Source organism: Bos grunniens, chromosome 4, assembly GCF_055505025.1.
Source record: "Bos grunniens cultivar Pamir isolate PY7600 chromosome 4, Bosgru_T2T1.0, whole genome shotgun sequence".
Lineage (NCBI taxonomy): Eukaryota > Metazoa > Chordata > Mammalia > Artiodactyla > Bovidae > Bos > Bos grunniens.
This window is the reverse complement of record NC_141168.1, coordinates 37,404,726-37,417,580: the sequence shown is the minus strand read 5'-3', so window position 1 is coordinate 37,417,580 and position 12,855 is coordinate 37,404,726. Positions and strand designations below refer to the sequence as shown.

Sequence of the window (12,855 nt, the reverse complement as noted above, 5' to 3'; positions counted from 1 at the left end):
TTTCCCAGCTGTGTTGGCATTTCAAGGCAGGCTCTTTCTCTTCACAGTCAGTGTAATGAGCTATAATTAATGGTAGCAATGATGATGACAAAGCATGAAGTGAGCATTTCTCATGTAAGCTCATTCAAATTTTCTGAAATCACAACCATATCATAGTCTTTTAAGTTTTTATAGTGAATTAACAAAATTATCTTAAAAAGCCCTCTATTTTGAACCTGACAATTTTTTTTTTTTGGATTTTTTGTTGTTGTCGTCTTCTGATGGCCCATAAATCTCAAAGTTCTTTCCTTTTTTTGGAGGTTTAAAAGTGGAATATTTTCCAGAGCTTGAGTTTCCTTCATCCTATCAAAGATTTCTTCTTCAAAGGGCTTATGAGAATTTGTATAATATTGAGAAGAAAATTTATCAATTAAGTACAAGATTAGAAAATATACTTCCTATGTTCTTTTGAGGGGTGCTATAGATTTGCTGTGAATTTTCAAAGTTGTGTGTAGCTTGTTATGTTATTAGAGAGGAGAAGGGGTATAGCATTAAACTCAGTAATGTCCTGATGAATAAGTTGTGCACATAAATAAAGAAAAATAAATATAGAGGCTTTTTACAAAAAAAAATTTTATTTTTTTAACTGAAAAAAAATTTCAGTTAGGAATCACTGACTTGTCCAAACATGAAATCCTGGAGTTTAAAGAGACCAGCAGAGGTCTCCAAGTTCAAATATTCAAACTCACTGCAAAAATCTTTTCCAAAAGCAGGGTGATCTCTGGAATGATACTTGATGAGAAATTTCAAGGGATGATGAGGAGTTTAAAACTGTCTAAAAGCTGGTATCCTATCCTGATTTAACATCTTTACAACGTTGTAACCTAAATGTCAGTATTTTCATTCTGCAGAATATGAAATCTTAGCTGAAGACAGCAATTTGCTCAGGAGTTCACAGATGGAAGTAGTTGAGTTGTCATTTGAACTTCAGTTTCTTCTGAATTTAAGGCCAAAGCTTTGTCTGCCTAATCACATTTCTGTAAGTACCCATTTTTACTCTAACATATTTGAGAGAAATTTTTAAACACTGAGAAAATTTGAAAAAATTTATGTATACCTTCTAAGTTCTTATGTTCTGTATTTGTATTATCACATTATCTATCCATCCAATCCTCTATCCATCCATCAGTTCATCTTTTAATTGCTGTATTTCAAATTAAGACATAGATATCAGTGCATTTCTCCTCAAATACTTCAGCATGCATATTATCAAACTTCAGTAGCTTTGAGCATACAATAACATGCTCAAATCTCAAGAACATATTGAGATTTGCACCCACAAATGCAAATATCTGTGCAATCCCTATCAAGATATAGAACATTACTTAAGAAGATTCTCTCATGGTCTGTTCCCAGTAAATCCCCTTCCTCTCTATCAAAATTATTTTGATTTTTTTCTACCCTAGATTAGTTTTGCTTATTCTAGAATTTTAAATACAGTGATTTATATTAAAACTTTATATAAAAAATTTGGGGAGATAAAAACGTTCTTTAATTCAGCGTATTGTTTTGAGATTCATCAGTGTTATTGGATGTATTACTACTTTTTCCCTTTCCTTATTGAACAGTATTCCTTTATAGAATATGCTAAAGTTTTTAAATCCATTTTTCTATTAATAGACAACTGAATAGTTTCCAGTTTTTTAGGTATCAAGAATCAACTGCTGACTTCTAGTGTTTGGTTTGGCATGCATGGAGCTTCAGTTCAGTTCAGTTCAGTCGCTCAGTCATGTCCGACTCTTTGCAGCCCCATGAATTGCAGCATGCCAGGCCTCCCTGTCCATCACCAACTCCCGGAGTTCACTCAAACTCACATCCATCGAGTCAGTGATGCCATCCAGCCATCTCATCCTCTGTCATTCCCTTTTCCTCCTGCCCGCAATCCCTCCCAGCATCAGAGTCTTTTCCAATGAGTCAACTCTTCGCATGAGGTGGCCAAAGTACTGGGGTTTCAGCTTTAGCATCATTCTTTCCAAAGAAATCCCAGGGCTGATCTCCTTTAGAATGGATTGGTTGGATCTCCTTGGGGTCCAAGGGACTCTCAAGAGTCTTCTCCAACATCACAGTTCAAAAGCATCAATTCTTCAGCGCTCGGCCTTCTTCACAGTCCAACTCTCACATCCATACATGACCACAGGAAAAACCATAGCCTTGACTAGACGGACCTTTGTTGGCAAAGTAATGTCTCTGCTTTTGAATATGCTATCTAGGTTGGTCATAACTTTCCTTCCAAGGAGTAAGCGTCTTTTAATTTCATGGCTGCAGTCACCATCTGCAGTGATTTTGGAGCCGAAAAAAATAAAGTCTGACATTGTTTCCACTGTTTCCCCAACTATTTGCCATGAAGTGATCGGGCCAGATGCCATGATCTTAGTTTTCTGAATGTTGAGCTTTAAGCCAACTTTTTCACTCTCCTCTTTCACTTTCATCAAGTTCCTCTTCACTTTCTGCCATAAGGGTGGTGTCATCTGCATATCTGAGGTTATTGATATTTCTCCTGGCAATCTTGATTCCAGCTTGTGCTTCTTCCAGCCCAGCATTTCTCATGATGTACTCTGCATAGATGTTAAATAAGTAGGGTGACGTACTCCTTTTCCTATTTGGAACCAGTCTGTTGTTCCATGTCCAGTTCTAACTGTTGCTTCCTGACCTGCATATAGGTTTCTCAAGAGGCAGGTCAGGTGGTCTGGTATTCCCATCTCTTTCAGAATTTTCCACAGTTTATTGTGATCCACACATTATGCATGGAGCTTAGAAGTCATCAATCTGTCCTAACAAGTAAAAAGACTGCAGAGATAGACAAATTCAGGAAGTCATGACTTACCAGAGCAGAGACTCACAAGCAGAAACTGTGGGAAAGAGTGCCCAGGTGGGATAACCTGAACTGTAATTGATGAGTTGCTGGTGACTCAGCGTGGCCAAGTCTGAGAGTTAAAAACTCCAAAGGGACCCAGTGATAGGGGATCCCCTGCAATACTGTGAAATTTATCTCCAAGAACTCAACCAGAGAACCCCTCTCATGCTTCTGAGAGAGGAAAGGGAAACGATCCATTTTGAAACCTGCCAGAGCACTTCGTTCTTAACAAGGCCTACCCTCAGGATAAACTGATTAACCTGAGCCTATCCTGTTGGGGTATTATATCAGAGCCTAACTGACTTGCAGGAAGGGAAATACCCAACTCCAGCCCACTCTAATCATCTCGTCCCACCTAAGCAGGGAGAAGAAAACTAACACTTGTGAAGTCCACAGTCCAGGGGCAAGGCTCACTAAAAGACTGAGATCTAATCATAGGGCTGTAGAACACCCGCTCCTGCCTCCCCATCTTACCACACCACCGAAGGCCTGTATACAGCACAGCCTTTTACTTGGCATATCCTGTCCAGCCATAAGGAAAAAATTACAAGGCATGAAAAAAGGCAAAAAGGACACAATTTGAAGAAACAGAGAAAGCATCAGAACAACATGTCGGTTGTTGGAATTATCAGACTGGAAATTTAGAATAACTATGATAAATATGCTAAGTGAAAGTGAATTAGCTGTCGTGTTTGACTCTTTGCGACCCCAGAGACTGTAGCCCACCAGGCTCCTCGGTCCATGGGATTTTCCAGGCATGAATACTGCAGTGGGTTGCCATTTCCTTCTCCAGGGGATCTTCCCGACCCAGGGATCGGACCGGGGTCTTCCACATTGTTGGCAGACGCTTTACCATCTGAGCTACCAGGGAAGTAAATAAATATGCTAAAGGCTCTAAAAAATAAAGTAGCATGCAAGAGTAGTCACAATGTAAGCAGAAAGACGGAAGTCCTAAGGAAGAACCAAAACTAAGTGTGAAACATTTTTGTTATGAAGATAATTCCTCAGAGTTGACAGAAGTAATGGATATCAAATAAATAACAGAAAATAAGCCTTTGTGAAATGATGCTACTTGAGAAATAATCTAATACAGAGAAGATAAATGATTATATAAAGTTATTATCAGCATCCATTTTCTGACTTTGAAAGCACATTCGTTATTTTTTCTAAAGTTTGTAACGTTAACATCCAGCCCTCACTATTAAAATCATATCCTAAACTGTTGTTTTCTTTGGCTATCATCATCATTCTTTTTTTTGGGGGGTGGGGGGCACGTCAAGCAGCATGTGGTAATCTTAGTTGTCTGACCAGGGTTTGAACCCATGCCCCCTGCATCAGCAGCATGGAATCTTAACCATTGGACCACCAGGGAAGTCTCTATAATCATCATTCTTGACAGGAAAAGTATAGGTATGTCAAGACCCAAATTTGGAAAAGAAAATCATTTTAAAAGTAGCTACCAATTTTCTAAGAAATCTGCAGCTTGCCATATCCAGAAAAAATTGTAGTTTTTGTTAAGATAATAGATTAGACACTCCCAGTTAAGGCCAATTGCCTTAATACCTAGCCTGCTTTTATATACTATTACAGTAAAAACTCATTATTTTGGGGTGTGGTTGGAAAGATTCATGTTTTAGAATGAAGTTAAATGTGTAAATTAAGGAATCATACAAAAGAGAACATTTTTAGTTTTAAGCACATGCAGTAACTTAATTGCTAACATAGTTCTAGATTGAAAACTCAGTGGATTTGCTCTAATAAACAGAGTGATGAACTACATTTGTAAATAGTTGCATCTATTTTGGTTTAAGTATTGTCTTCTAAAGGTCAACACACAAAAATTTATTTTAGAATTTTAATGCTAAAAATGACTGCAGATATTATATCAATTAGGGAAATTATTTAATTTACTTAGCAAACCCATTCTTTATAAGAGAGTGCAATGTTATTTTTCAGTCAAACTCCATTTGAATGATGAAATATCCAAGATTATACTGTGCTACTCAAGATTCAAATATAGCAAATATATGATTCTGTTTAGTTCTTGACACAGAAAATTCAGTATATCAACAAGGAGGAATTTAACTTACAGTTAAAGATAATTTCATAGTAACAAAGTATTGATTTTAGCCAAAATAAAGATGTAGTATGGTTCTTCCTGCAACATTTAAGTACCCATATTTATGGTTAAAATGGTATTTTTACATAATTAAAAAGACTTCTATTTTTTTTTTACATTAGTAAAAGGTTTCAGGAGTCTTGGAAACTTGAGTTTTTAATGTTTTTCCTTGAAAATATATTTTAGTCACAAGATACTCATATACTTAGGAACCATAATATTAATAGTTAATTTAGATTTTAGTAATTCTGCATAATTTTTTAGTATAATTATTATTCAGTTAGCCAAAATTTATTTAACATAATTCCAAATTTAATAATTTTAAACTTAATTTAAAAATTAAGTTACATATTTACTGTAAAGAACATTTCCTCTTCATCTATGTATTCTTATGCCTACCATCTACTTCTGTTTCAATAGAACTTTCTGCAGTGATAGAAATATTCTATATCTGTGTTCTCTAATAGGATAGCCACAAGCCATATGTGGCTATGGAATGCTTGCTATATGGGTAGTGTGAATGGGGAAATGAATTCGTAAATTATGTTTAATTTTAGTTAATCAGAAAGTGAAAGTGATAGTCAGTCATATCTGACTCTTGTGATCCCATGGATTCTACCTCTGTCCATGAAATTCACAAGAATACTGGAGTGGGTTGCCATTCCCTTCTCCAGGGGAATCTTCTTGACCCAGGGATCAAACCCTGGGTCTCTTGCATTGCAGGAAGATTCATTACCTTCTGAGCCATCAGAGTAGCCCTAATTAAAATTTAAATAATTACATATTGTTAGTGGCTACTCTTTTAGCACCTATTCCAGACTTTCATGTTCCTAGATGAAAATTGCATTTTTTTTTTTGTCATGAAGTTCAGCTGATATATAGCTATTGTCCAAGTTTTGACTTTTCCCAGGTATTTTTAAGTTTCAGCAACTATTTTACATTCCAGTATTCCTTCATTATGACACTGTGCGTTTGCGTGTGCTAAGTCACTTGTCATGCCCAACTATTTGGATTCTCCACATTATGACACTACTATTTGTTAAATGAATACCTGGGCTAGAAACTGATGAGCCACACAAAACAGTCTACTAATTTCCTAACCATTGTTAGGTTTTCATCAATTGCTAGGTACTTAAATGCTTCCATAAACATTTGACAAAAATCATTGTTTATAAATGAGGACTGACCACCACTCTATTCATTAATTTGATGTGTTCTTTCTTCCTCTCAAACAAGAAAAAATAAAGCATTAAAAGATGTGAAATATTTAAGGTGTACAAAAATAACAAAGCTAAAAATAAAAGAACCCTCCAACCTGTTTCTGAGGAGAACCAGGATCCAGTCTGGGGGTGGGCAGGGTCCACGAGTGTCCTTGGTCCTATGGTGACTGAAGAAATATACAATAAAAGATCAAATGGCAAGTATTTACTGAGCTTTTTCTTTGTGCCCATCATTAATTTAGGTATTGTGGTAGAAACAAGGAAATTCAAGATGTCATTTATTCTCTGAATGGATTCACAATTTAGTGGAAATAGATAAAAATGATCGAATTTTGGAATATGCACATGGGAAATAATAATAAATCCAGATGACTGAGTAAGAGAAGTTAATAAAAGATGCACAGCTGTAAGGGTGGATGGCCAAAGACTTTAGAAAAAATAGGATGATTTGTGTGATCACCATCCTGAATTAGTCACATTGTTTCTAATCTGAATATTATATGATGATGATTATATTGTTATAACGATTATAAACATTTGTTTTTCAGTTAGAAAGACTTCCGGTAATTAACAAAAGCAGAAATGTGATTGTTGGCATACATTGTGTAACTGGTGTATAGGGCAGTATATCATTTTGTGGGGTTTATTACTAAATAGAGGAAAGTATGAGATATGATTGATGGATGCCTAAGAGTAGAGTCAAAGCTGATTTCTTTTCAGCTTTTAGTATCTTACTCTTTAAAAATTACATACTGCATTATTCACTAATTTGGGCATTCAGTTCTATAAATTTTAACACATGCATAGATTTTTGTAAATACCATCTCTACCAGTTATACCACAATTGCAACATATTAGGTAATTCCTTATTGTTGACTCTTTTAATCAGACCTTCTTCCCTAACGTTACCCCTAGTAACCACTGATTTGTTCCCTATTCCAATATTTTTTCAGGTTGTCATATTAATGGAATCATATGATATGTAACCTTTGAGACTTGTTTTTTTTTTTTTTTTTACCTAGCAAACCCTTTGAGGTTCAAGTAGTGTAGAGCAGTACTTCAATCATTTTCATTGATGAATAGAATTGCTCTGTATAGATGTACCATAGTTTGTTTATTCATCATTCATTTAAGTATATTTGGGTTATACCAATTTGAGGAAATTGTAAATTATGCTGATGTAAACATTCATGTACATGTTGGAATTTAAAATGTTTTCTATGAAAGGAACAGGTGAGAGAATGAAAGGACAAGCCACAGACAAGGAGAAAATATTTGAAAAATCACATTGTATCCAGAACATAGAAAGTTGAATCCTGAATTATATTAGAAAGGTTTTGCCTGGAAACAAGAAGATAATGTTAGAGAAACTGAATGGTAATGTTGTTGTCAGCAAGGATTACATTTTGTTCTGAAACGAAACAATAATAGGAGCATTACAATATGGATATGACAGTAATGTAAAATTATATGGAAATTGGCAAGATGCCTAAATACAGGAAGGCTAGGCTTTGGTATTATAGATGTGTATCTTTGAAAAACTGAAAAAGAAATAAGATATATAGCACAAAATTTTAACAGGGGAAGAAAGAGGTCATTGCATTTATAGGGCGATAGCACATATGTAAAATATGAGCACATCTGAGCATGAGCCCTGGCATTTCGAGAGTTTCAGATGTGGAAAGTCAGGTCACAGAAGTGATCAACCAAAATGCCATTATTCACAAAATAAGTGGGAGGAAGGGACACGTGATCTTCTGGTTGTCTTAAGGCTGAACATATTAATGGAAACCAGAGGATGGAATGGAAATTTGAGCAGAATTAAATCATAAATCACCGGGAGTGTACAAGGGCAGGTGATGTTAAAGGCTTTGGGAAACAAGCATAAAAGGATCTGCTGGGAGAACTGTGAATGAGAAGGCATTTATTAAGGAGGTGGGAAGAAAGGACAGGTAGGTGGTAAAAGAAGAAAAATGTACAAGTGGCAGCTTGTGGCTGTGGGTGTTCTAGAGATGGCAGTTCTGTTTCTGACTGCTCACCTAAGGACAAAGATATATACCACAAGGATAGCAGCAGCTGTGCATATAGAAATAAAAAGACAGAAGGAACTGTCTTGGGGAAATTGAATGCTGGTTATCACATTTCTTTTCCAGATGTTTTCTGAAATTAAACTATGTTCAGTCTCTGGTTTTTTTGTTTGTTTGATTTTATTTTGATATACTCCTGGAAATCACAAAGTGAAGAAGAGACTTCTGAAAAGAATAGCATTTCTCCCGGAGGATATGTTATAATTAGTGATTTCAAATAACTCGTGCATGACAAACAATATGTAGTAAAAACAAAATAATAGGAAGTGACAGACAATGAGATTTCATAATCAACTGTTACATGCTGTTATGGATCTAAGCACTTTGTAAACTCCAGTTATATTTAAAATAGTAAAACATGTCCCAGTAGAGGTTATAGTAGAAGGAAGAGGTAATCTGCAATCCTCTGTACTTTAGGTTACAGATCACTCAACTTTTAAAAATATGAATAGAAAATTAATTTTACTGTGGTGCTGAGAAGACACCTGAGAGTCCCTGGGACTACAAGGAGATCTAACTAGTCAATACTAAAGGAAATCAACCCTGAATATTCATTGGAAGGATTGATGCTGAAGCTGAAGCTCCAATACTTTGGCCACCTGATGCAAAGAGCTGACTCATTGGAAAAGACCTTAATGCTGGGAAATATTGAAGGCACAAGGAGAAGGGGACAGTAGAGAGGATAAGATGGTTAGATAGCATCACCAACTTAATGGACATGAATTTGAGCAAACTCTGGGAGACATTGGACAGGGAAGCCTGGTGTGCTGCAGTCCATGGGGTCACAAAGAGTGGGACATGACTTAGCAACTGAACAACAACAATTTATCTTAATTGATACATATCTCTACATTTCAATTATACATGTATATATACATACATATCGGAGAAGGCAATGGCACCCCACTCCAGTACTCTTGCCTGGAAAATCCCATGGACAGAGGAGCCTGGTAGGCTGCAGTCCATGGGGTCGCTAAGAGTCAGACACGACTGAATGACTTCACTTTGACTTTTCACTTTCATGCATTGGAGAAGGCAATGGCAACCCACTCCAGTGTTCTTGCCTGGAGAATCCCAGGGACAGGGGGAGCCTGGTGGGCTGCCATCTATGGGGTTGCACAGAGTTGGACACGACTGAAGCGACTTAGCAGCAGCATACATACATATGTATATACACATACTGGAGAAGGCGATGGCACCCTACTCCAGTATTCTTGCCTGGAAAATCCCATGGATGGAGGAGCCTGGTAGGCTGCAGTCCATGGGTTCACAAAGAGTCAGACATGACTGAGCAACTTCACTTCCACTTTTCACTTTCATGCATTGGAGAAGGAAATGGCAACCCGCTCCAGTGTTTTTGCCTGGAGAATCCCAGGGACAGGGGAGCCTGGTGGGCTGCCGTCCATGGGGTTGCACAGAGTTGGACAGGACTGAAGTGACTTAGCAGCAGCAGCATACACATACATATGTGTTTGTACATGTATATATATTTTAAAGCAAAACAGGAGGAAAAGACCTTGAATGAAGGACTGTTACAAAAAAAGGACTGGTGGAAAAAGCATTGGCTGTTTAAAAGAGCATCAGGCTGATCTTTTTGAATCAGTTATATTGATATAATCTTACAGAGACTCTTTTTTCTCATCTGTAACATTAGGGTGAAAATACCTACTTTTTAATTTGTTCTGAAGCACTGAGTGACACAGCAGTGTAAGTGCCTCACACAAATAGTTTCTTGGAAAACTGCAGATGCTGTTCTTCTTCCCTGGATTGGTAGTACCAATTGTTGCATTCCTTCTTGACCTTAGAAACTAAACGTTATAACTTTATGTTTCCATTCACTGAATAATCTAATAAATCACCTGAACCCATAATTATAAATTTAAATTGGCATCTTTGGCAGATGTACTTCTTCAAACTACCCATACTTCAAAAATTATGGGCTACTCTCTTTCAGAGGAAGAGCCTCAAAAAAGCCTTCCACTCCCACCCCATTGAAAATCACTCATTTCATGACACAGAAGATTTGGAACTCAGAGAATGGCATTAGTGTCCTATGAACCTACCATTTATTCCTCTGAGGCATAATAAGTGTCTCCCTGTTGAGTTCACCTAGAAATCATGCCCTTCCTTCCATCTCTCCATGTTTTATCTCATCTTCAGATAGCTGATCAAAGACCCTTTCTCTATGAAGCATCTCATTACCGTATGATACGTATCATAGAATTGCTACCTTATTTCTACCATACAGTCAGTTCAACATAGCCCAGCATGCACGCACACATATGTCATTTATTCGTGCAGCTGGATCCAACTGAAGTTTGCACAGACTTTGGTTTTTTTACTGAAGTAAAAAGTAAAATGAATATACATTGAGATTAACTGTCAAAGTCAAGTGTTAACAGTTTATAGAGTTCTCCCTGTACCATAAGATAGGTGAGTGATACAATTCTCATTGTTGTTCTTTAGTCATGTATGACTCTTTGAGACCCCATGGACTTTAGCCCACCAGGCTCCTTTGTCCATGGGATTTCCCAGGCAAGAATATTGGAGTGGGTTTTCATTTCCTTCTCCAGGGGATATTCCTGACCCAGCGATTGAACCCACATTTCCTCCTTGGCAGGCAGATTCATTACCACTCAGTAACCAGTTCTACTCATCAGATCAGATCAGATCAGATCAGTCGTTCAGTCGTGTCCGACTCTTTGCGACCCCATGAATCACAGCACGCCAGGCCTCCCTGTCCATCACCAACTCCCGGAGTTCACTGAGACTCACGTCCATCGAGTCAGTGATGCCATTCAGCCATCTCATCCTCTGTCGTCCCCTTCTCCTCCTGCCCCCAATCCCTCCCAGCATCAGAGTCTTTTCCAATGAGTCAACTCTTCCCATCAGGTGGCCAAAGTACTGGAGTTTCAGCTTTAGCATCATTCCTTCCAAAGAACACCCAGGGCTGATCTCCTTCAGAATGGACTGGTTGGATCTCCTTGCAGTCCAAGGGACTCTCAAGAGTCTTCTCCAACACCACAGTTCAAAAGCATCAATTCTTCAGCGCTCAGCCTTCTTCACAGTCCAATTCTCACATCCATACATGACCACAGGAAAAACCATGGCCTTGACTAGACGGACCTTTGTTGGCAAAGTAATGTCTCTGCTTTTGAATATGCTATCTAGGTTGGTCATAACTTTCCTTCCAAGGAGTAAGCGTCTTTTAATTTCATGGCTGCAGTCACCATCTGCAGTGATTTTGGAGCCCAGAAAAATAAAGTCTGATACTGATTCCACTGTTTCCCCATCAATTTCCCATGAAGTGATGGGACCAGATGCCATGATCTTCGTTTTCTGAATGTTGAGCTTTAACCCAACTTTTTCACTCTCCACTTTCACTTTCATCAAGAGGCTTTTGAGTTCCTCTTCACTTTCTGCCATAAGGGTGGTATCATCTGCATATCTGAGGTTATTGATATTTCTCCCGGCAATCTTGATTCCAGCTTGTGTTTCTTCCAGTCCAGCGTTTCTCATCATGTACTCTGCATATAAGTTAAATAAACAGGGTGACAATGTACAGCCTTGACGAACTCCTTTTCCTATTTGGAACCAGTCTGTTGTTCCATGTCCAGTTCTAACTGTTGCTTCCTGACCTGCATACAAATTTCTCAAGAGGCAGGTCAGGTGGTCTGGTATTCCCATCTCTTGTAGAATTTTCCACAGTTTATTGTGATCCACACAGTCAAAGGCTTTGGCATAGTCAATAAAGCAGAAATAGATGTTTTTCTGGAACTCTCTTGCTTTGTCGATGATCCAGTGGATGTTGGCAATTTGATCTCTGGTTCCTCTGCCTTTTCTAAAACCAGCTTGAACATCAGGAAGTTCACGGTTCACATATTGCTGAAGCCTGGCTTGGAGAATTTTGAGCATTACTTTACTAGCATGTGAGATGAGTGCAATTGTGTGGTAGTTTGAGCATTCTTTGGCATTGCCTTTCTTTGGGATTGGAATGAAAACTGACCTTTTCCAGTCCTAGCAGTAAATAAAAGCAGAACCAAATTTCTTTAGAGAAGAAAGCAATTATTTACAAATTTGAAGGAAAAATGCAGTTCAGGTTAGTTGATCCCAATTTAGCTTCATTCTGTGTGTTTGATATACGGAGACTTTCAAGGGATAGCCTGGTGGCAGAAGGGCTGAAATGGTGACACAACACGGTCTGTACTTAATGCATGTCTCACAGCTATCCTTATTTCACATTACCTTAGGATTTCAGGGCTTCCCTGATGGCTCAATGGGTAAAGAATCTACTTGCCATGCAGGAGACATAGGAGATGTGGCTTCGATCCCTGGGTTGGGAAGATCCCCTGGAGAAGGAACTGGCAACCCACTCCAGTATTCTTGCCTGGGAAATCCCATGAACAGAGGTTCCTGGTGGGCTACAGTCCATGGGGTCAGAAGAGTGCCTTAGTGACTAAACAACAGCAGACATCCAGTTTGTTGTAGGCCTTTTTAGACACCTGGAAATCTTCAATAGCTTTATCACTTTATTTC

General features: G+C 38.0%; 1 long non-coding RNA gene across 1 annotated transcript; it reads left to right on the top strand.

Moving 5' to 3' along the window:
- Nucleotides 1-890: 890 nt before the first annotated feature.
- LOC147373938 (uncharacterized) lies at nucleotides 891-4,112 on the top strand. Its single transcript, XR_015162252.1, has 2 exons — nucleotides 891-1,018; nucleotides 3,254-4,112. It is a non-coding gene; the product is annotated as an uncharacterized LOC147373938 (long non-coding RNA).
- The last annotated feature ends 8,743 nt before the right edge of the window (nucleotides 4,113-12,855 follow it).